Source organism: Ambystoma mexicanum, chromosome 1p (genome assembly GCF_040938575.1).
Source record: "Ambystoma mexicanum isolate Mex_15411 chromosome 1p, UKY_AmexF1_1, whole genome shotgun sequence".
Classification (NCBI taxonomy): domain Eukaryota; kingdom Metazoa; phylum Chordata; class Amphibia; order Caudata; family Ambystomatidae; genus Ambystoma; species Ambystoma mexicanum.
In genome coordinates this window covers 233,944,240-233,967,522 of record NC_090921.1, presented here as the reverse complement: position 1 = coordinate 233,967,522, position 23,283 = coordinate 233,944,240, and the positions used below count along the sequence as shown (strand labels likewise).

The following is a 23,283-nucleotide window of genomic DNA, read 5'->3' as shown; positions in this document are numbered from 1 at the left end:
TGTTACTCTACGCGTTCCCTCCCTTGCCTCTGCTAATCCGGCTCGTCAACCAGCTCAAGAGGTCACGGTGCAGGATGATCCTCGTCGCACCTGCGTGGCCGAGGCAGATATGGTTCCCGGACCTTCTGGACTTGTCAGCGTCCCCGCCGATCAAGCTGCCGGCGGACGCGGATCTACTCTCCAGGGAAGGAGGCGCCATCCTCCACCACGACCCGAAGTCGCTGAACTTGCAGGCCTGGCTCCTGCAGCGCTAGAGTTTGGAGGATACGACATACCGGCCGATTGCAGACAGGTTCTTGCAAAGGCCAGGGCGTCCTCGACTCTTAAATGCTACGGACACAAATGGAAGAGGTTCTCTGTCTGGTGCCACGCACAGAAGATTAACCCTCTACGGATTACGGCTCCCCAAGTACTGCCGTACCTGCTGACGCTGGCCAAAGCTGGTCTGGCACACGCGTCCATCAAGATTCATCTTGCTGCGATCTCCCGATACACCAGAACCACGGGGCGGACGTCCTTGTGGTCTCATCGTCTGGTGAAGGAGTTCATGAAGGGACTGTTCAGATCGTTCCCGCCGGTGAAGGCTCCGGCCCCGGCGTGGGAGCTCAACGTGGTGCTGACCAAGCTCATGGGACCTCCGTTCGAGCCTCTGCACTCGGCCCCGTTGAAGTTTCTATCGTGGAAAACAGCTTTTCTTGTGGCCATCACCTCCGCACGACGAGTGGGAGAGATCCAGGCCCTTTCCTGCAAGGCCCCGTACTTGACTTTCCACGACACGAGGGTAGTGCTCAGGAGGCACCCCTCCTTCATGCCCAAGGTGCCGTCGGACTTCCATCTCAACGATCCCTTGGTGTTGCCTGTGTTCTTCCCGTCGCCTTCGTCGCCGGCTGAGAGGACTTTGCACTCGCTGGATGTGGCTAGAGCGCTGAAGTTCTACGTAGACCGCGCGAAGTGTTTTCGGAAGACGTCACAACTCTTTGTGAACTTTGGACCTGTCAATCAGGGGAAGGCTCTCTCGAAGGCTTCCATTTCCAGATGGCTCTCCGGCTGTATCATGTACTGTCACCGGTTGGCAAACCGACCGCTGCCTGGCCGTCCGAGAGCCCATTCCACCAGAGCGATCGCAGCTACCACGGCGTTCCTATCTGGTGTGCCCCTGCTGGACATATGCAGGGCTGCTACGTGGAGGTCGACGCACACCTTCACGAAATTCTACTGCGTCGACCGGGATTCCAGGGAGGAGTCCAGGGTCGGCCAAGCAGTGCTGCGCAACCTGTTCGCCTGAGGTGAGCCTGGTGAGGAGGTAAGATGCTTAATGTTGAGTTGATGTGATGCTTAATGTTGAGCCTTTGCCACCTCCCGTGGTTGTGCATGTGTGTACTGCTATGTATTCTTTATTCATGAGCATGTGAATCCATGCCAGACCCCATGCTGGAGAAGGAACAAGTTACTTACCTGTAACTGTTGTTCTCCAGCATGGGTCTGGCATGGATTCACATGCGAACCCTCCCGCCTACCCCTCTGCGGCTCTTCACTTGGTCATACTGCCACTTCACGTGCTTCCAAATCTGAAGATGGCTGCCAGAGGCGGTGCTTAGGTAGAGGGCAGTCATTGGCTGTGGTCAGTATGACGCAGAGACCAGTGATTGGTTATTACTACGAAAGACAGATCAGAAACGAAACTGATACTGGTTTTTTCTTTACCGAGGATTCCCAGCCTGACGACGGGGAATATTCATGAGCATGTGAATCCATGCCAGACCCATGCTGGAGAACAACAGTTACAGGTAAGTAACTTGTTCCTTATTCACCAGAACCTTTTACCTCTGATACCAAATGTGCCCTAAACATAGAAAAGCTACTTCTACCGCCACTCCTGTCCCTACTCACCTTTGACAGTACTTCAGCAATACTCGACAGTACTAACTAATACTCCACAATACTCTATACCCTTCCTCACACCCGCAATTGCTGTTAGACTAGGTCAATACTTACGCTCCGTGGTGTGCTAGCGCAGCTCGCCTGCCGTCAAGGTGCTTGCCTACCCGTCTTGGTCTGCCTGGACAACCCGCTGACTTCGGCCAGGATCATTCACGAGGGGCTCCTGACAACCTGTAAACAGGCACACCTTTTCCCGTCTTCTCGAAATATGAGAAGTGCCCGCAGCCTCTCAGGTTCCGCGCTGAAAGAGACGACCTGGTGCCGGGCTGGCTCCCAGGTATGGGAGAGGGCCACTAGGAGTTTGCAGACTCTCAGAAGGCCCAACACCTTCCACAGGACAAACGGAGGACTCAGTCAAACGGCAAGTTCATACTACGGGTTATTACAGACAAAACCAACAGGGATCAGCAAAGGGACAGAAGAAAGCCATGGACATCTCAACTTCCCCTGGCTCACAGGCCAGTTTTGTGTCCTAACGACGTCGGAGTGATGTTACAACCTGGGCCCTTCTGCAGAAAACCTATCGGACCACTGGATTGGCCGTCAGGAGCGTAATAACTTATATGGTTGCCTATATGTGTTACTCTACTGGCTCTCCCATGTCAGGTGGCTGGCCTGGTCAATCCCCAAGTCAGTATCTATAACAATGTTGCAGTGTGAGGCTTTTGCCATTAATTTGTGCCTGTTGCTACCTTCCCATAGGATACTAAATTGTGATAGGCTAGAGTTGACGTCCCCAGGCCTGGGATCTGCAAAAGGTTCTCAGCACTTGGTGTACGTTTTCAAGGTAACAAGAATTACTATGTTTCTGCATTGTAACTTATGTGTACCACCTTAGGCTATGAGAGTGCTTGTTCGATCCGTGCAACACTTGTCTCACACTGTAACATCTTTGTTGCAGTGTTGCGGCCCTCTGCTTTCCGAGCGCTGGTCGCTGTCCATTGTCTGCTTCAGCCGGGTCACGTGGTCGGAGACCATGATTTTGAGCTCTGAATTATGAGGAATTAATCGTATTTATTGCAGCTGGTGCTACTGTCGGTCAGGGAATGTCATCTGTATCTTGTGGGCTTGGCAGCGGGCCCCGTCTCACACGTTTTGCTCTCTGTTCAGCCCGAATTCAGCTCAGCGCGGCTCTTGCTGAGAGGCCTGTGGCCTGTCGTGGTTTTCCTAAATCATAATGCGGCATCTACAGTGTTCGTGCTATTCTACATTCTCCATATTTGTCACACTTGGTTCTGCCAGGTCCTACAGGTGCTCCTGCAGTTCCATAAGGTTATTTGCATGTAAGCATCTGCAAGCTTTGCTCAGGTTCTCTTGCTTCTTGCGGTTTCTGCGTTGCTGTGTTTGGCTAATGGAGAAAAAAAAGCAAACACAGTATGTATATGTCCTCTATAGAACTGTATGCTCATGTTCTTCGTGTACTCGAGTGCGTTTTTATGTTCCGGAGTGCGGATGGCACGTGTGCTTCGTGTCTAACGCTGCTAAGTTGTGGTGTCTCTAACGATGTCAGCAACATGACTTCTTGGTGCTTTAATCGATACTGTCGGGGTAGATTTGTACTGCACCTGACCTGTAGGGCTGGTTGAGGTGGTACCTCTCGACATATTTGTCAACCATGGGTCCATTGGAAATTCATCCGAAATAGAATGGGTGGTTGCGATGTTTCCTGGTATTCATCTGTGTCATATATTTCATAGGAAGGGGATGAGGAGGTAGGCTTCCCCATCCCTCTTCAGAGAGAACAACCCGTAATGCATAGCTGGATGCATTCCACAGCAAATGGCTGTGCTACGTCTGGGTGCCTCAGTACCAGAGCAGTGGTAAATGCTGCTTTTAATTGTTGAAACCCACTCTTGGCTGTAATATCCCAACAGAACTTCTGCCCTTTCTTGAGTAGTTTGGTTTTTGGCGTAACTAGGGTAGGGAAATCCTTAATGAATTGTCTATAAAAGTTGGAGAACCCTAAGAAGGATTGGACATCTTTTACCGAAGTTGGGGACAGGCAATCCAGTATGGTTTGTACTTTTCGCCTGTCCATCTGTGCGCCTGGCAGGTTAGGAAGTAACATAGGAATTTGAGCATGGTGCAATGAAACTCACATTTTTCCAGCTTGGCAAACAAACTGTGTTCCCTCAGCCGCCGCAGGACTGCTCTGACATGCATGACATTGTCTTGCTCGTTCTGGGACTATATCAGTATGTCGTCTATATATTTGTCTGCAAATATATCGAGGCACCAGCAAAGGACGTTGTCTAAGAAGTGCTGAAAGGCGGCGGGCGCGTTTCAGAGGGCAACGGGCATTACCTGATATTCATAAAGACTGAACGGTGTACGAAAGGTAGTCTTCCACTCGTCCCCTGCACGCACCCACACCAGATGGTAAGCACCTCTCAGAACCGGTTTTGTATGTATTGATGCATTCTGTACTTGGTCAAGCAAAACTGGAATGAGGGGAAGTGGAAAGCGGATCTTGAAGGTGATGCAGTTTACACTGTGGTAGTCTATGCATGTACGTAAGGCACTGGATTTCTTCGCGACGAAGACACTGGTGAATTGGAGTGCCTGATGAAACCATTATGGAAATTAGTTTCTATATACTCATGAAGATGTTTGATTTCCGCCTCAGTCAGGGCATAGACACGACTACATGGCAGAACCGAACCCAGTTCCAAATCTATGCGGCAATAAAATGGCTGATGAGGGGGTACAGTTTCTGCTGTCTGTTTACTAAACACGTCACAGTAAGCATGATATACACGAGGCAAGGGGCTAAGGACTATTAGGTCTGGCAAGATCACCTCGGTGTCCACACTCGCACCACATGTCCCGAACCAGATGGGACAGGAGACACACGTAATAAATGCTCTAGGCAATATGGGGAGGTTAGTTGAATGCTTCCCACTGACCACTGACCCTGTGGGTCATGTCTTCGGAGCGATGTGAGCCCCAGTATGAGACCTAACAGTGGTGCGGCAATGAGGTAAAAATAGATCTCCTCCCAATGTCTATCCTCACACAGTAGCGTCTGAGTGCTGTGTATAATGTGGCCGGAACAGAGCAGGGTGCTGTCCCCTGCCCTGATGGCTTGTAGCGTCTTCTTGCAACGTAAGGGAACCCCTAACTTCGCTGTGTATTGGGTATCGATAAAATTCCCATTGGCCCCCGAATCTAGCAACATGATACCCGGAGGTTTCCGGTCCAGAAAACTCAACTGACCAGAGAGGGTGATATGTGGTACATAATTGGCGCAGCTAATGGATGGGGCTCCCTTACTTCCCAGGCTTGACTGTGGGACCCCTACGACCTCCGAACTGAGGCGGTTTCCTGGGTCTTGGGTTTGGAAGGACATTCCCACACAAAATGAACTGTGGCACCGCAATATAAACACAGGCCGTCCTTCCATCGTCCCTCTTTTTCCTCCTTGGTAATCAGTCCCCTGGTTGAGCCTATTTGCATGTGCTCATCTCCTCCATGCTTGTATAGGACCCATGGTGGACGTGATTGATCTAATCGTGCTATAGGGCTTGCCGATGATCCAGGCTCAGGGCCAGGTCTACTATGGCCAAGCACTATGCTGGCTGAGGATCTACCTGTGCGAATAGATCTTTAAGGTCATCCCGGAGGCATTGATAAAACAATGACATTAGTTTCTCCATAGGCCAATCCACCTTAGCCACTAAGCAATTGAATTGGGTGACAAATGTGGCCGATTCCTTATTTACCTGTTTTAGGGTCAACAGCTCTCTATCCTTGCACATGGTCGTGGCCTGTCTATTGAAGATATTGTCAAGATTGGAGGCCTTATCCCCTTCCTCCTCACCTGAATCTTCTGTGGCGGATTCCTTTGGATTCGACTCCGTCTTCTTACGGTCCTTCCTCTTTATAGGATTCTTGTCCTTTGGTGTCTTGGCTTTCTTTTCGTGTAAATAGGGTCGGGCCCCTCCGGAGGCCACCGTGGCAGAGATAGAACCCTGTCCGCGGGGACACACAGGGGGCCAGACCTAGATCAGGGGAAAAGCACGAAGGCAGAAAAAACCCTGTTTCCAGATGGGTTCTAATAAGGAGTTGAGAATTCCTTTCACAAGTAATTGAAGTCTGGCTGCAGCTGATGGCTAAGGAAGTTGACCTCCAACTCCTGTGGAGAGAGCCAGTTAAGCTCTGCGGTGACAGTAGGACGAGGCACACAGAGGAAACATACAGGAACCCAAATACACCAATAAATAAATCTTAAGGGAAGACAGAACAGATAGAAATGCCCGTAATAACAGTGATAAGATATCGAAAGGAGTAAGTATAGAAATAGTGTGCAGGTAAACCATAAGCCGAAAGTAGAAATACGCCGGCTGAGCGAAGTAAGTCTGCAAACGAGAAATGAGAGAGCAGAGAAGACGAAAGGCAGAAAACGCCAAACAAATAAACTTAAATGCTTCGGCGGAAAACAAGAGGCATAGGTGCAGAAGCTCAGACGAGGCGGAGCCGTAGAACAGACGAGGAGAGGCAAAGAAACACTCGCAGAAGTAGCAAGACCCAGGAGACAGGTAACACGGGAAGAAATGATGTAGAGCACAGAAGGTAGGCACTGGGAAGGCAAAAGGTAGCTGCAAGGAAGGTCGGCAAGGAGGAATCTTCCAAGAACGAAGTTCCACACGAACCGGAGCGATGTGTACAGATACAACGCACCGGTTTGGGGGAGGAGTCAGAATTTAAAGGCACGGCCACCATATTGAGTGAGGACTAGAGCGCTCGCAAGTCAATGCTTCCAGCGCTTCCAAACCTTCCATTCTCCGTTCCTGACAGATATTGCCAAACTCCTCAAGAAACCCATCCCAATCATATAGGATGCCATCATCTCTCTGAACCAGGGGATTTTCCCATGCTGAAGAGTCGCCACCATGGATAGGGACCAGGGCCAATGGTGTAGGGCCGGGTAGCGGAGAGGTTTGCGCAGCCAAACTGTGCTCCTGGGTTGCTAAAGTAGCATACTTCTGTCTGGTGGCTAACTCTGCCGACAGGTCATGTAGGGTCTTAGTATGTATTCCATAACGTAGCCAGGTCGTACAATTCAGGCGCCTGAAAACACGTGGGCTTGTGTTTCTGACAGGATCCACAGTTCCAAGGCGCAGGAGTGGCATAAACCAACCATCCCTACTGCAGTTTTGGGGCCTGCAAGTCAAGACTTACACAGGACTCCACACCCCAGCAGGGTAGGAGGGTTAGGGAATCCATGGTTGGATGGGAACAGGGAAGTGAGGGAAACCGGAATGAGGGTTAGGAAGAGGTTATGGATTGGAAGGGGGTGACAGGGTAAAATCTGTCTTGCAATAAGTATCCTTCAACATGCACTCATGCATAGACATCCTTTAATACACAAACAATGCCCCCAGAGAAGTAAACATAACAATAATAGCACTTAGAACGAGTTAAACACTTAGCTGGGTTGTGGCTGCTCGTAGTGTCCCTTGCTGTCTCCTGCGGATTCTCAGGGCCGGGGCTACCTTGCTGTAGCAGTTGAAATGCTGCAAGAAAATACTGCAATTAGTACAAATGTGATAAACTGCTGCACGTGACTTCACACGTGTGTGTACTAAGTGCTAACATTTAGGTTAGCGACTTTAGTGATGTTTGCCACATGTGGCTAATTCATGTGCTTAGCACATGCTGGGCTTTGTGGTGCCACACATGATTATGAGCATGCAGCATCAGTGTCCGAGGCGCACGTGTCTTCCTAACATGCAGCATATTGTTCCTTGGTGCGCTCCGAAAGCGTCCATGACTAATAAGCCGCACCCATAACTGTGCATGTGGTGAATATGTGCTGGTAAGTTTGCGCAGGTTAGGGCGTACAGTGCACAGCGTTCAGGGCGTTCTGCTTGCGTAATGCGTCATGCTGCGGTAACTGGCACTTAGCTCTGAGGGAAGCAGGGGCCAGAGAACTGGTGGTGCTGGGAACTTATCTGTCGTGTACGAGGTGCTGGGAAATCAATCCTGTGGGGTGTGGCACCACGCATGCGGTTTAAAGGCCGGAGCTGTTTGACGCAGGTCTTGTCAGCTTGGAGTCTCGATCACGAGCCACTCCCAACATGGCCTTCAGTTTGTAATTCTGGGACCAGGACCTGCTGGTAAAAGCAGTTCTGTAGGCGTTTACTCTGCAAAGAGGGCAGAGAAGCCTTTGATACGGCTTGATTGTCTTTCTCTATTTTGTATTTCTATTCTTGGTGTTCTTTAGGCCTGCTACCAACATAGCTAATGCCCTGTATAGCCTGCCCCTAGCCCTTGGTCCTCCCCATTTCCCGCAGTGGGTGTTGTCGTTGACTGCCAGCCCTGACATATGCTCCACCTCTTCTCATGACATTGGTGCACAGCGTAGCCAAACGTACACTATCATCAACAACGTCATAACGTTACCCAACGCAAAACCCGGAAGATCAACACAGCCGCACCCACATATAGACACAATAAAAATGTTCTCTCTTTTTGCAAAAAGAAGAAAACACTACACTTTTTAATAAATACTCATAGTCGGGAATTTACCAAGTCATTATATTTATTAATTCTGTGGAAAAAAGTTGTCCCTGCCTGCGCTATGTTTCCCGCAATTGATTTTTATCACCCCCAAAACAGTACGAAGCTCTGGAATAAAACACTGCACAACCCCTAGAGCAGCAGAAGTTAGATCATCTATATGATCACTGTGCCACCCGTAATTCTGCCGACAAAAATATCGACTACAGTTATAGCACAGCGCAGTGATCAGATAGATTACTTTTGCCCGTCTGCCCCGGCCTACAATCCTCAAACTCGCACCTCCTCCCCCCCAACTTACTTTTACTGCGACACACTTTTTGTTGGGGGTCTGTCCTTTGCCCCCCAGGCGTGCCCGTGAGCCCCCAACCCAACAGAGCTCACACTCAAACGTCCGTCAGGTTCGGGCTCCCCGGTCGCTCTCTCGCTTCCGGGAACGCCCCGTTTATTTAAGCCGCACGCGGCGACGTGCAACGTCACGCCGCCGCGTGTGCAGCCCTTATGGGGCAACGCCACACTCCTCCTTTTTCAGGAGGGCACACAATTACGTTATTAGTTAAACACAGCATATCACACAACAAACAACTTGCCCAACCTGGACCCAGGCCCCTTTAATGTCAGCCACCCTCACCCCGGACGACTCTCCAACTGTCCCAACACATACTCACTGAGGTAAGCGGGTTTCCCTCGCCCAGTCCTCTGGGGGTACCTTCCGCTCACCTCTGGCACCGGCAGTCCATCAACAGTAGCCTCCCGACACGGAGAGGCCGGGACACCGAGAGGGGGCCCATATTCCTCAGGGATCTCGGCGACACCAGGGTCCAGAGGGGGTTCAGTTCTCGAGTCCCCCAGCTTCTTGAAGAAGCTGACGTTACGGTTGACAGCCGTTCGCCCATCAGAGGCCGTCACCATTGACCCCTTCACGGCGACCACATCCAGAGGCGCTGGTTCATAAGGTAGGGACAACTTCCCGTGAGGATGGCGGTTCCGGATGAGCACCTCATCCCCGGGTTCCAGCCGCTGGGGCCGCAGGCCCCGGCGCACGTTCTCTTGGCTGATCCTGGCCAGTCGGTCGGCCTCAACCTGCTGGTCGTTGATAATCCCGGGTTCTCTCTCCTGTACCTCCGGCAGTAAACCCCGGGGGCATCGCCGGAACAGCACTTCCGCCGGGGCGACACCTGTGGAGGCATGTGGGGTGGTGCGATACACTCTCAGGAATTGATACAATGCCCGTTGGAGGGGCTGGCCTTGTCCTTGCGCAATCCGAAATGTCTTGTTTAGTGTTCGCATCAGTCTTTCTGCATCGCTGTTGGCCCGAGGCCACAGCGGGGATATCTTTCGATGTTGAACTCCACAGCTGGCCAGGAACTCTGAGAAACGTTCGCTTTGAAATGGCGACCCATTGTCCGAGCACAGCGTCAGGGGAAATCTGTGGGTTGCAAAGATCTTTTCCATGCCGACTACCACATGCTCGAATGCCACCGATTCCACAAACTCCACTTCGGGGTACCGGGAGTACTCATCGACTATGGCCAGAAAATGGGTGCCCACGGACGTGGACCCAAAGTCCGCATGCACGACCTCCCAGGGCCTGGTCCCTCGAGGCATTGCTTCGATAGCCGGTTACCTCTGCACCGGGGAGGCTGCCTGGCACCATACACAGGCTGCCACAAAGTCATCGACCCTTTTCTCCAGCTCCGGGAACCAGACCTTCATCCGCAGCCTCGCCTTCGTCTTGGCAGCACCCTGATGTCCGTGATGGGCCAAAGCGATCACCTCACCCACTTTGGAGTGGGGGACCACTATGCGATCCCCCCGGAGCAGGAGCCCCGACTCAGAGAAAGACAGCTCATCTTTCACCTTCCACAGCTGTTCAAGGGCGGTCTTCGCCTCATGGGTCCGCCCTGCGAGAGCTTCCAAGACGAGCTTCCAGGAAGCGCTCTGCATCGACTGCTTCAGTATCTCGAAGCACCCATCCTCGGCCGCCGCAGCCTCCAGCTCCGACAGGGGCAGTGCATTTGGTGTTGCTCCCTCCACCACCATCCGGACATGGTCGTCCGCTTCTTCTGCGCAGGTGTCTCCCGCCACTCCACACGCACTCCGGGATGACGGGAAAGGAAGTCCGCTGCATTGTTGGCACCTGGCCGGTATACCAGCGTGACCCCATACTCAAGCAATGCGAGCATCCATCTCTCAATTCTGGCCGGGGGCTTAGATGACGAGCCCGCCAGAATCGGGAGCAGGGGTTTATGATCAGTCACCACAGTCACCGGGCGCCCCAGCACATAGAGGCGAAAATGTCGGCATCCCCACAAGACCGCCAGGGCCTCCCTCTCGATCTGGGAGTACCGCTGCTCTGTTTCCGAGAGCGCCTTGCTGGCGTATGCTACGGGTCGGAGGTTTCCATCCCGGTCCACCTGGGTCAGGACCGCCCCCAGGCCAAACGGACTGGCGTCGACCACAATCTCCGAGGGTAGCGCCGGGTCGAAAAACGCCATGGTGTCTTCCGTTGTTAGGGCGCTCTTGATGTCCTCGAACGCCGACTGTTCCAGTGGACCCCAGTGCCAGGCAGTCTCTTTCTTGGTAAGAGCTCTGAGCGGCTCAGACCTCGAGGCCAGGTTTTGGATGAACCGACCACAGTAGGTCACCATGCCCAGAAAACTTCTCACTTCCGACACGGATTCCGGGGGCTGTGCACTCTTTATGTCCTGAACCTTCCGCGGGTCGGGTGACACCCCTCCCTCCTTGAACACGAACCCAAAGAATTCTATTGATGGGCGCAGGAATTCACACTTGTCCCTATGGAGGGTGAGGCCCAATGACTGTAGTCTCTCGAAGGTCTTGGCCAGGCGCTTCAGGTGGATCACATCCGTGTTGGTTAACACCAAAATGTCATCACTGATGATGAGTACCCCTTCAAGATCAGCAAGTGCACCCCGGATAATGTTCTGAAACACTTCGGCAGCCGACGATACCCCAAAGCTCAACCTCTTGTACCTGTAGAGTCCCCCGTGGGTGGTGAATGTAGTAATGTACCGGGACTCCGGATGGAGGACAACTTGATGGTACCCTGCTCTGAGGTCGAGTTTGGAGAAGAATCTGGCCCCCTGTACCTCAGCAATTATGTCATCGATGGTCGGGGTCAGGTGTCGCTCCCTTTTTATGGCCTTGTTGGGTAGCCTCATATCCACACAGATGCGAACGGAGTCTGGCTGCTTTGGTTTCCTGGCCACGACAATGGGGGACACCCATGGTGTTGGGCCTTCCACTTTCTCGATGATGTCCAAGGCCACCAGGTTGTCCAGTTCTTTGTCGACTTGCTCCCTCAGATGAAAAGGAACTCTCCGGTGTTTCAGGGCAATTGGTTGTACTGAGTCGTCAATGTGTAGCCCGACTGGATCACCGGTCATTCTCCCAATGCCGTTGAACAGGGCTGCGTACATGTCCAGTAGATCGTTGATATCTTCCAGGTATACTGAGTACGCAAAACTCACTATCCCGAGTTCTTCCGCGGCCGCACAGCTCAGCAGGGTGTTGTTGCTTATGGGGGTCACATAGAACCGGGCTCTGATCTTCGAGCCTTCATGCTCCACCTTCGCCACGAACGCTCCGTCCAGCGGTATGGGCTCGAGTCCACCGAAGGCGAAGATGCGAGCTCTTGGCACAGCCAGGTTCGGTAATGGGTCAAGAGCGTCATAATGTCCCCTCGCCATAACATTGACCGATGCCCCGGTGTCCACCAGCACGGGAACAGGCGAGCGGTTCACCTCCACCATGCATCTTGGCTGTCTCCTGCTTTTGCCTTTCAGGATCCCCATGCTTGAGACGAAGAAGATGTTTTCCTCCTCCTCTACTTCAGCCTCCTCTGCCTGAGCCTCCTCTTCCGCTTGATCCACCTGGGCCACGTTGGATGGCCGGGTTTGGCGCGGAGTCCAGATTCGGGCAGGACCTCTGGGTCCCATGACAGGTAGAGCCGACTTACACACTCTCGAGAAGTGATCCGGCAGTCCACATCGGCCACATGTTCTTCCTGCGGCTGGGCACTCTGTGGGGTGGGGGAGGTCATAGCCACATTTCTGACATGACTCCCCCGATCTTCCTGCCCTGTCTCGGGGGGCTCCACCAGGCCTTCTTGTTCCTCTGCCGCCCCGCCACACAGCGCACACCTCTTCGGCCTTGATCGAGCGTGAACCCGCTTCCATCTTGTTTGCCTGTGCCTCAGCCACTTCGTGACATCGACCCAGTTCTAGTATACGGGACAAAGTGATTCCCGGCTCTCTGAGGACCTGTCTCCTCAGTTTGCCGGAGGAGCATGCTTGGATCAGCATTGTCCGTATCATGTCCTCCACGTCCCCCCACGCGCACCCTTGGGAAAGGCGGCGTAGGCGGCCGTAAAACGTGTCCAGGGTCTCATCATCCTTCTGCTTGGCCGACAGCATCACGAATCTCTCAAAGTCCACGTTGGCAAGTGGAAGGAAGTGTGCGAGGAGAGCCGCTTTCGCCTCACCATAGGTCTGGTCCACCGGAGTCAGCGACTCGAAGATCTCCTGAACCACGGCTCCCGCCGAGTACAGCATGGTGGCTACCATGCTGTCATTGTCATCCACTCGAGCAGCCCTGAAGTACATGTCCAGGCGGGCCACCTACCTCTTCCATCGGGGCCCCAGACTGGACGGGGGGCCCGTAGGATCGAATTCTGGTATCGGTTGCAGGGCCGCCTGGGCTCTAGCTTGAGCCATAATGGGGGGCCCTTGTGGAGCGACAGGCTGTGCCCCTAGTGGTGCCTGTGGTGCAGGCCCCTGATTCCCCGGTGGCAGCGGTTGCAGAGCTGCAGGCTGGGCCGCCTGACCTTCGTCCTGAGATTCTTCCCCAGGATCCGCGGTGTCACCGTCCTGGTCGCTGTCGGACATGGGACTGAGCGCACAGGCACCCCACTATCAGACCTGGGGCCGCAACTCAGATTCCCACCATCACCATGCGGAAGGATGCACCCCCGTGCCACACACAGCCTGGAGCAAACACACGAAAAAGAGTGTCCTGATGATGAAGGGGGCGAGGAAGTGCCTTGTTGCCACCTTGCAGCAAAGCACTGCCGTATAGAAGTCCCAAAAATTGAGCCACGTGGATGGACTGGACTAAGCAGGCCCTACCATATTAGTCCTTATCCTGGCTTACACTCGACATAACAGTCCCAAAATCTGATGAAAACACACAAATTGGGTATGGGCGTGCAGGTCATGCACTCAGCAACCTCAAAATCCAAAAATTAGACCCGGATCACCTTCTCGGTCCGAACCGGAGCTCCGAGAAGTTCTGCGGCCTCGTATGCAAAATGGCCGCCAGCCGCGTGTGCGGTCCGCAGCCACAGCATGAAACGAAACGTCCGCGAACGTTCCGCTCGTTTGAAAAAAATTCCGGACGCCTTTCACCGCCGGGCCCGGGCATCCGACATCACTCGTCGCCACTGTTGGGGGTCTGTCCTTTGCCCCCCAGGCGTGCCCGTGAGCCCCCAACCCAACAGAGCTCACACTCACACGTCCGTCAGGTTCGGGCTCCCCGGTCGCTCTCTCGCTTCCGGGAACGCCCTGTTTATTTAAGCCGCACGCGGCGACGTGCAACGTCACGCCGCCGCGTGCGCAGCCCTTACGGGGCAACACCACACTTGTGAGCGCCGCCGACAGCCTTGTACCCCCTAAGGCCTCAGTTCCTCCCACTTTCGTGAGGCGGTGCTGATGCCGCATGATCCTTTTTAGTGTTTTTTTTAATCTTATCCGCTGCTTACCATAATGGTAAGCAAGGACACCCCTGTAGCCCTTGACCCCCTTTACTGGGTCAATTGTTGGCAGGGGACACCCTTGCAACCTCTGCTCCATTTTGGTGCAGTAATGGGGGTCGCGATTTTTGTATCACGCTCAGGCGCAGTGTTAGTAATGTTGCCACAATCGTGGTGATATTTTGGTACGATTCCTAAAGTACTTGAGCACAATGGAGGAAGTGTTTTTGAAATGTGGTGTGTTCCAACTTCAGGTCAGTTCCTTATTAATAAACCTGGTCCTACTGTTAATTTACGAGAAAGGAATACAGACACTCTCATCTGCTTGTTCATAGTTCCAAACTTAGTAAAATATTGAGTCCTAGACATAATTTGTACTCATGCTACTTTGTATCCCTCTTTTAACTTTCCAATTTTGAATGGTCCCTTTCTTTCTTGTGGCACAGCGAAATAAAAAAAATAATTCTCTCTTTTTGTAGGCATTTGTGGCACAATAGTAGAGCTGTTACTAGCGTTAGTTCTGTTGGCGATGGTGTGCAATAGCCGTGGCCGAGCGGTTAAGGCGATAGACTTGAAATCTATTGGGGTTTCCCCGCGCAGGTTCGAATCCTGCCGGCTACGAACGTTTGCTTTTTTTAAAAGGATGTATTTCTTTTTATTAAAAATGTACCCACATCTAAAAAAAATAAAAAAAAAAAATAAAGCACTCTACATGCATAACCTGGCAAATGCTTTATTTTTTAAATGTAAAATTCTTGTTGCATTGTCTAAATGAGCTGTAGTTTTGCAAAGGGTGAAGGCAATTTGTTCTAACCCCATTTTCAACACAACCCTTACATAAAAAATAAAAAATAATTTGCAAATCATGCACACCATAGTGTTCAGCATTATAGCATAGTTAAGTGGGAGATTTAGGCCCAGGAGGAGGTGGATTTCTTTGCCCCTATTGACGGGCATTCAGGCATTGGAGGCGAGTACATTGAAGGCAGGAAAAAGATGAAACAAAGCAACTTTTTTGCCTGGAAATTTCGGAGTCTCCTACAAAAACGGAGAGAGTTGGTCGGTCAAGTGCACACACATAGAATTCTCAGGTCTGCCGTGGCCACGCGTGATAGGGCCAATCTGTCTTGTTTTTACTTGGACTTCTGGGACATGTATTTTTTCCAAATTGAAAAGAAAAAAAAACACATGTGCAAGAATACAAAGGGGAAAAACAGTGCTTGATGGCCTTTTCGATAATGGCCACAGTGACGGGAATGGGAGAACCCCTATTTCAATATTGCGGCTAGGCAGGGTCTGCCAGATGTACTTTTTGCCCTACCTTAAAATGCATTTTCTGTGTGACACTGGCTGCTTGCTGTTAAAGCGTGTTACTTTGAATTGTACCACAAAAGGTAAATGCTGCATGTACATCCAACATTGGTCAAAACGAATCCCTCCTTTCCCAAGCAGTGTAGTATTTACAATGAAAAATGTTTCATTGGGCCTCATTACGAGGTTGGAGGTAGTCATGGCACTATTAGCGCCATGACTACCTCCAATACCGGTACCGAGTCCGCCCTCGTTCAATGGGGACTTACCGGTGTATTCCGACCTTTGCGGGACCGGTAAATCCCCATTGAAAAAGCCATTACCCATTCCCATTTCAGCCCCCATAGGGCTCAATGGGAAGGGGGAGGGCGCTAATAACGGTACCACAAATTGCAGTACCGTTATTAGCTCGGAAGTCCCTTAACGGGCCCCGTCCATAACGCCTGGTAAAACCAGGCGTTAAGGAAGGGACCCGCTAAGGGACCTCGGAATAGGGCGCAAAGGTATTACCGGCACCGATGTCCTTAACGGTGCCCGGTATCCCTTTGCGCCCACCTCGTAATGAGGCCCATTATCTCCACATGGCCACATCCCTCTTCCTCATCCCAATGGTTACTTTTTGATGCCCGCCTCCTCCACTCATGGGAACCCAATTCTACGTTTTCCACCGCTCCCTCGAGGTACAATACCGCCTTAACTCATTATCCACCTGTTACAATGTTCCTGCCCTCTGCAGTGTCTACACAAGGCTACCAACCCTCTCGCTGCTGGGTTTTGAGAGGCAACGGTTGCATGACACCGTGTGTATCCTGGCCAGCACATGGGTGAGGGGAGGAGAAAGCAGACTGCTGGTCTCCTCATCGCCCTGCTAGTGCTAAGCAAAGGGGCCAGGGTGAGGTTGGATACGTGCTCCGGCGCATGGATGCACCTTCTACGGGTCAGGAAGCTGCCTCGTGCACCGGTGTTGTACGATATCCTGCCACCCCATGACAGCATGAGTGAGGCAGCGTTTGGCAATATTCGGGATCACGCCCACTTGGATAAACCCCACCCACAGATGGGTATAGCCATTCAAACGGTGTAAAAATGGTAGCGACTAGTTCCCATCCGAGAAAAGGACCATAGCAACGGCCCGCCCCCTCGTTGTCACGTGACCTCTGATGTCATCCGTGTGCTTTCCGGAGCAGAGAAGCGGTTCTGGAGCACGTTCAGTAAGCGGGCTGGGGCTGAGCGGGAATTTTGAACGCTCTGGCTGCCGCCGGTGCAAGTGCAACCGGACCCTGCCAGCCTTTTGCTTGCAGCGTTTGGGGTTGGCATTTCAACACCGGGAACATTTCTAGGAGGCCCTGGAGCGTCCTGAGCGGCAAGGCTCTGGCTGCCAGGCTGCAGGAACAGCAGCAACTCGTGTGCTTTTGGCTGTAAATAAAATTGGAATTTTCTTCCGGATACCGTGAACGTTCCTGCAAGACACCCGATTTAGACGGGGGAGCAGGAAATTACATTTACTTTAAAAATCATGCTCAGCTATTCAACATGAAAGGTATGGAGGGCTAAGAAAAGGAATAGGGAGACAGTGTATGCTTGTGTTTGATCAACGGGGGATAATAGAGTGATTTAATTTTTTATGAGGGTCTGATTATTAGGATGCGTGGTTTTAGAGGGTTGGCTGGGGCTATCTGCGTGTGATTCGGGATGGCACACAGGCATCTGTTGCAAGGGGGAAGGGGCATCTTGCTATTTGGAAGAAGGATCAGGCATTATGGTATTGGACTAGAGGGAGGGATTGGGCATCTTGCTGGGGTCTGAATGGTTGGATAGGGGCATGCTGGTGTAGGTCTGGTGGGATGGGGCACATTTGTGTGGCTCTGGAGAAAGGGGGCACATTGGTGTGGGTCTGGAGGGATGGATAGGACATGGTGTGGGTCTGGGTGAGGGATAGGGACAGTGGTATGGGTTGGGGTACATTGGTGTGGGTCTGGGGAGGGATGGAGGACATGGGTGTGTTTCTGGAGGGAGAGATGGGGCACAGTGGGTCTGGAGGGTGGCATGGGTCATCTAGGTGTGGGTTGGGAAGTGGCACGGGGCATTTTGGTGTGGCTCTGGAGGGAGGTGGTGGGAGCACATTGGTCTGGCTCTGGAGGGAGGTGGTGGGGCACATTGGTGTGGATCTTGGCGGAGGGATGGTGCACATGGGTGTGTTTCTGGAGGGAGAGATGGGGCACAGTGGGTCTGGTGGGTAGCATGGGTCATCTGGGTGTGGGTTAGGAAGTTGGATGGGACATCTTGGTGTGGCTCTGGAGGGAGGTGGTGAGGGCACATTGGTGTGGATCTGGGTGGAGGGATGGTGCACATGGGTGTGTTTCTGAAGGGAGAGATGGGGCAGTGTGTCTGGTGGGTAGCATGGGTCATCTAGGTATGGGTCGGGAAGTGGTAAGGGGCATTTTGGTGTGGCTCTGGAGGGAGGTGGTGGGGCAAATTGGTGTGGATCTTGGCGGGAGGTGGTGGGGCACATGGGTGTGTTTCTGGAGGGAGAAATGGGGCACAGTGGGTTTGGAGGGTGGCATGGGTCATCTAGGTGTGGGTTGGGAAGTTGGACAGGGCATCTTGGTGTGGCTCTGGAGGGAGGTGGTGGGGGCACATTGGTGTGGATCTGAGTGGAGGGATGGTGCACATGGGTGTGTTTCTGGAGGAAGAGATGGGGTACAGTGTGTCTGGAGGGTGGCATGGGTCATCTAGGTGTGGATTGGGAAGTGGGATGGGGCATTTTGGTGTGGCTCTGGAGGGAGGTGGTTGGGGCACATTGGTGTGGCTCTGGAGGGAGGTGGTGGGGCACATTGGTGTGGATCTTGGCGGAAGTATGGTGCACATGGGTGTGTTACATGGGTGTGTTTCTGGAGGGAGAGATGGGGCTCAGTGGGTCTGGTGGGTAGCATGGGTCATCTAGGTGTGGGTTAGGAAGTTGGGCGGGGCATCTTGGTGTGGCTCTGGGGGAGGTGGTGGGGCACATTGGTGTGGCTCTGGAGGGAGGTGGTGGGGCACATGGGTGTGTTTCTGGAGGGAGAGATGGGGCACAGTGGGTCTGGAGGGTGGCATGGGTCATCTAGGTGTGGGTTGGGAAGTGGAACGGGGCATTTTGGTGTGGCTCTGGAGGGAGGTGGTGGGGGCACATTGGTGTGGCTCTGGAGGGAGGTGGTCGGGCACATTGGTGTGGATCTTGGCGGAGGGATGGTGCACATGGGTCTGTTTCTGGAGGGAGAGATGGGGCGCAGTGGGTCTGGTGGGTCGCATGGATCATCTAGGTGTGGGTTAGGAAGTGGAACGGGGCATCTTGGTGTGGCTCTGGAGGGAGGTGGTGGGGCACATTGGTGTGGCTCTGGAGGGAGGGGGATGGGGCACATGGGCGTGTTTCTGGAGGGAGAGATGGGGCACAGTGGGTCTGGAGGGTGGCATGGGTCATCTAGGTGTGGGTTGGGAAGTGGAACGGGACATTTTGGTGTGGCTCTGGAGGGAGGTGGTGGGGGCACATCGGTGTGGCTCTGGAGGGAGGTGGTGGGGCACATTGGTGTGGATCTTGGCGGAGGGATGGTGCACATGGGTGTGTTTCTGGAGGGAGAGATGGGGGAACAGTGTGTCTGGAGGGTGGCATGGGTCATCTAGGTGTGGGTTGGGAAGTGGAACGGGTCATTTTGGTGTGGCTCTGGAGGGAGGTGGTGGGGGCACATTGGTGTGGCTCTGGAGGGAGGTGGTGGGGCACATTGGTGTGGATCTTGGCGGAAGGATTGTGCACATGGGTATGTTTCTGGAGGGAGAGATGGGGAACAGTGGGTCTGCTGGGTAGCATGGGTCATCTAGGTCTGGGTTAGAAAGTTGGACGGGGCATCTTGGTGTGGCTCTGGAGGGAGGTGGTGGGGGCACATGGGTGTGCTTCTGGAGGGAGAGATGGGGCACAGCGGGTCTGGAGGGTGGCATGGGTCATCTAGGTGTGGGTTGGGAAGTGGTACGGGCATCTTGGTGTGGCTCTGGAGGGAGGTGGTGGGGGCCCATTGGTGTGGCTCTGGAGGGAGGTGGTGGGGGCCCATTGGTGTGGCTCTGGAGGGAGGTGGTGGGGGCACATTGGTGTGTTTCTGGAGGGAGGTGGTGGGGCACATGGGCGTTTTTCTGGAGGGAGAGATGGGGCACAGTGGGTCTGGAGGGTGGCATGGGTCATCTAGGTGTGGGTTGGGAAGTTGGACGGGGCATCTTGGTGTGGCTCTGGAGGGAGGTGGTGGGGGCACATTGGTGTGGATCTGGGTGGAGGGATGGTGTACATGGGTGTGTTTCTGGAGGGAGAGATGGGGCACAGTGTGTCTGGAGGGAGGCATGGGTCATCTAGGTGTGGGTTGGGAAGTGGGACAGGGCATTTTGGTGTGGCTCTGGAGGGAGGTGGTGGGGCACATTGGTGTGGATCTTGGCGGAGGGATGGTGCACATGGGTGTGTTTCTGGAGGGAGAGATGGGGCACAGTGGGTCTGGTGGGTAGCATGGGTCATCTAGGTGTGGGTTAGGAAGTTGGACGGGGCATCTTGGTATGGCTCTGGGGGGAGGTGGTGGGGCACATTGGTGTGGCTCTGAAGGGAGGTGGATGGGGCACATGGGCATGTTTCTGGAGGGAGAGATGGGGCACAGTGGGTCTGGAGGGTAGCATAGGTCATCTAGGTGTGGGTTGGGAAGTTGGGTGGGCATCTTGGTGTGGCTCTGGAGGGAGGTGGTGGGGGTACATTGGTGTGGATTTGGGTGGAGGGATGGGGCACAGTGGTTCTGGAGGGTGGCATGGGTCATCTAGGTGTGGGTTGGGAAGTTGGACTGGGCATCTTGGTGTGGCTCTGTAGGGAGGTGTTGGGGGCACATTGGTGTGGGTTTGATGGGAGGGATGGGGACATTGGTCTGGGGAGGAATGACCGCATATTGGTGTGGGTCTGGGCGGATGGGGGCATACTAGGATGGGTGGTTTTAGAGGGGGTTGGCTGGGGCTATCTGCATGTGATTCAGGATCGGCACATGGGCATCTGATGCAAGGGGAAGGGGCATCTTGCTATGTGGAGGGAGGATGGGGCATTATGGTATTGGTCTAGAGGGAGGGATGGGGCATCTTGGTGTGGTTCTGAGAAGAAGGGATGGTGCACATGGGTGTGGGTCTGTAGGGAGGGATGGGGACATTGCTGTGGGTATGAAGGGAGGCATAGGACACATTGGTGTGCATCTGGAGGGAGGGATGGGGCACATTGGTGTGGGTCTGGAGGGAAGGATTGGGGCTCATTGGTCGGAGGACGGATAGGGGCATCTTTCTGTGTGGAGGGAGCATGGGCCATCATAGTATGGGTCTTGAGGAAGGGATTGGGCATCGTGGCGTCTGGATCGGAGGGGGCATTGTTGATCTGGAATGGAGGGACAGGGCATATAATGGGGGCATGTCAGGGAATGGTGGAGCATGTGGGTCAGGGCTGGAGCGCTCTGGTGGGAAGGAAGGGGGCATCTGGGTGTGAATGGAGGGATATGGGATATGTTTGTCTGGAGAGAAGGATGTTGTTTTATTGGAGTGGTGGGAGCATGTGTGTGTCGAAGGGATGGGGTAATCGGGTGTGGGTATAGAGAGAGGGCGAATGGCGCCATCTGAGTGTGGAGGTAGAGATGAAGCATATGGGTGTGGTTCTGAGGGGTGGAGCATCTTGGTGTAGGTATGGAGGGATGGATGTTGGTGTCTTTGTGTGGCTTCTGATGGAGGGATGGTGGCATGTAGGTCAGGAGGGAGGTGGCATTTGAATCTGGAACGTGTTTGGAAGGAGAAATGGGGCGTTTGAGTGTGAATGGTTTCTGCTTGTGGGTGGGGGCATAAAGGATCATTAGCAGGGGGAGGGAGAGCCGTGGGCCCGACATCGGTTGCATCCCAGACGTGCACACCCACAGCCCGGGGCACCTCTCGCAGAGCGGTCCGGTGCGCGTGGCCAACCAGCCCCCTCTCCTCACTGAGCCCGCATCTGCGCTGGCCGGGGGTGCACTCTCCTCTCTCTGACCTGCCAGCGGCTGGGCATTGGTGAGCACACCCCGGTCACCAGGGAAGCCCTGAGTGGGGGCAGCCGGGAGCCGAGGGAAACCTGACTGCTCTCGAGGGGTGCCTCCCCAGGCAGACAGGTGCCCGCACGCCAGGCATGAGCCCTGATCCATGGTGCAGCTGGCTCACTTGACGGTGGGCGCCAAGGTTCCAGCCGCCCACATCTGTGTGTGAGCAATGGCCAGGCCCGCTGGCACAGTGGGTGACCTTCCCTCTTGCCCAGGTACCTGGAGCTGGGCCCTATGCAGGCGGGCTGGGGTTTGAAGACTCTAGTGGTCCCACCCGACCCCCTGTCTGTGCTGTCTATGGCCTGCCTCATTGTCCATCTCCCAGCCCCCCCTCCCAAAAGGGAAGGGGTCGGGGAAGGATGAGTGGATCGGGCCGTGTGGGCAGGTGGCGGAGCGGCCTACCTCCATCCCCCTGGGAAGCGCTGTGCTGCTGCAGCTGGCGGTCAGGCTGAGCACCTGGATTATTATTATTATTATTTTTCTTTTAAAAAACCACAATGGTTTTGGCCGAGCTAGACAGGGAGCTGGGCTGTCCTGCCACAGCCAGCGCTGCCTCCCCAACCTCTCCTGCACCGGCAGGGTCAGGCCGACGTCTAGGAAAAAAAGTTGCCTGTGGCTCTTGGCGGTGGATCACTCGACTCGTGCATCGATGAAGAACGCATCTAGCTGCGAGAATTAGTGTGAATTGCAGGACACATTGATCAACGCGTCGAACGCACCATATGGCCCTGGGTTTTTCCCGGGACTACGCCTGTCAGAGGGTCGCTTGTACATGAATCGCCCCGGGGTTCACTCCCAGGGTCGTGGCTGGGGCTGTCGCAGGGACCCCATTCCATTCCTCCCCCTAAGGTCAGACCCCCATCAGCACCGTCGCTGGATCCTTGGATCTGGCGCGCAAGCTCATTGCCGACGCGTCCTGGCTTCCCCAGTTTCCCCTCCTCATGCTGGTTTCGGGAGGGCCGGGTGGCCAACGCGCCCTGGATGTGGTGGTGGCGGCAGCAGGCTTTAAAAAAGCCTGGCGCACCTTCACCGCCCCCTGGGGCACCTGGCCGTGCTGTTTGTGTGGCTGTCTTTGGTGTCCCACGGCTGCCGGCGCAGGATGACCATGGAGCGCGGACCTCGTGACCATGTGGGCTAGGGTCACAGATTGGGACAGAATACACTCGCCTGCGCCAAAGGCTGGGGCAACCCCCCGTACGGGCCCGAGGCCAGCTGCCCTGAGCTTTGTGCTCCCCGACCACGGCCTCAGATCAGACGTGGTGACCTGCTGAATTTAAGCATATTACTAAGCAGAGGAAAAGGAACTAACCAAGATTCCCTCAGTAAAGGCCAGTGAAAAGGCGCCCAGCGCTGAATCCCCATTCAGCAGCAGGCGTGGGAAATGTGGCGTACAGAAGACCGACTCCCCGGCATCGCTCAGGGGGCTCAAGTCCTTCTGATCGAGTCTCCCCACGCGGATGGTGTTAGGCCGATAGCGGCCTCTTGCACACCGGGATCAGGTCTTCTTGGAGTCAGGTTGCTTGGGAATGCAGCCCAAAGCGTGTGGTAAACTCTAAGGCTAAATACGGGCGCGAGACTGGTGGCCAACAAGTACCGTAAGGGAAAGCTGAAGAGAGTTCAAGAGGGTGTAAAACGGTTGAG

At 54.0% G+C, this 23,283-nt stretch overlaps 1 non-coding gene and 1 pseudogene across 1 annotated transcript; both read left to right on the top strand.

Moving 5' to 3' along the window:
• The first annotated feature begins 14,775 nt into the window (after positions 1-14,775).
• TRNAS-UGA (transfer RNA serine (anticodon UGA)) lies at positions 14,776-14,857 on the top strand. The gene has a single exon. It is a non-coding gene; the product is annotated as a tRNA-Ser (tRNA).
• A 7,399-nt stretch (positions 14,858-22,256) lies between these two features.
• Positions 22,257-22,407, top strand: LOC138456950 (5.8S ribosomal RNA; annotated as a pseudogene).
• Positions 22,408-23,283: the final 876 nt, after the last annotated feature.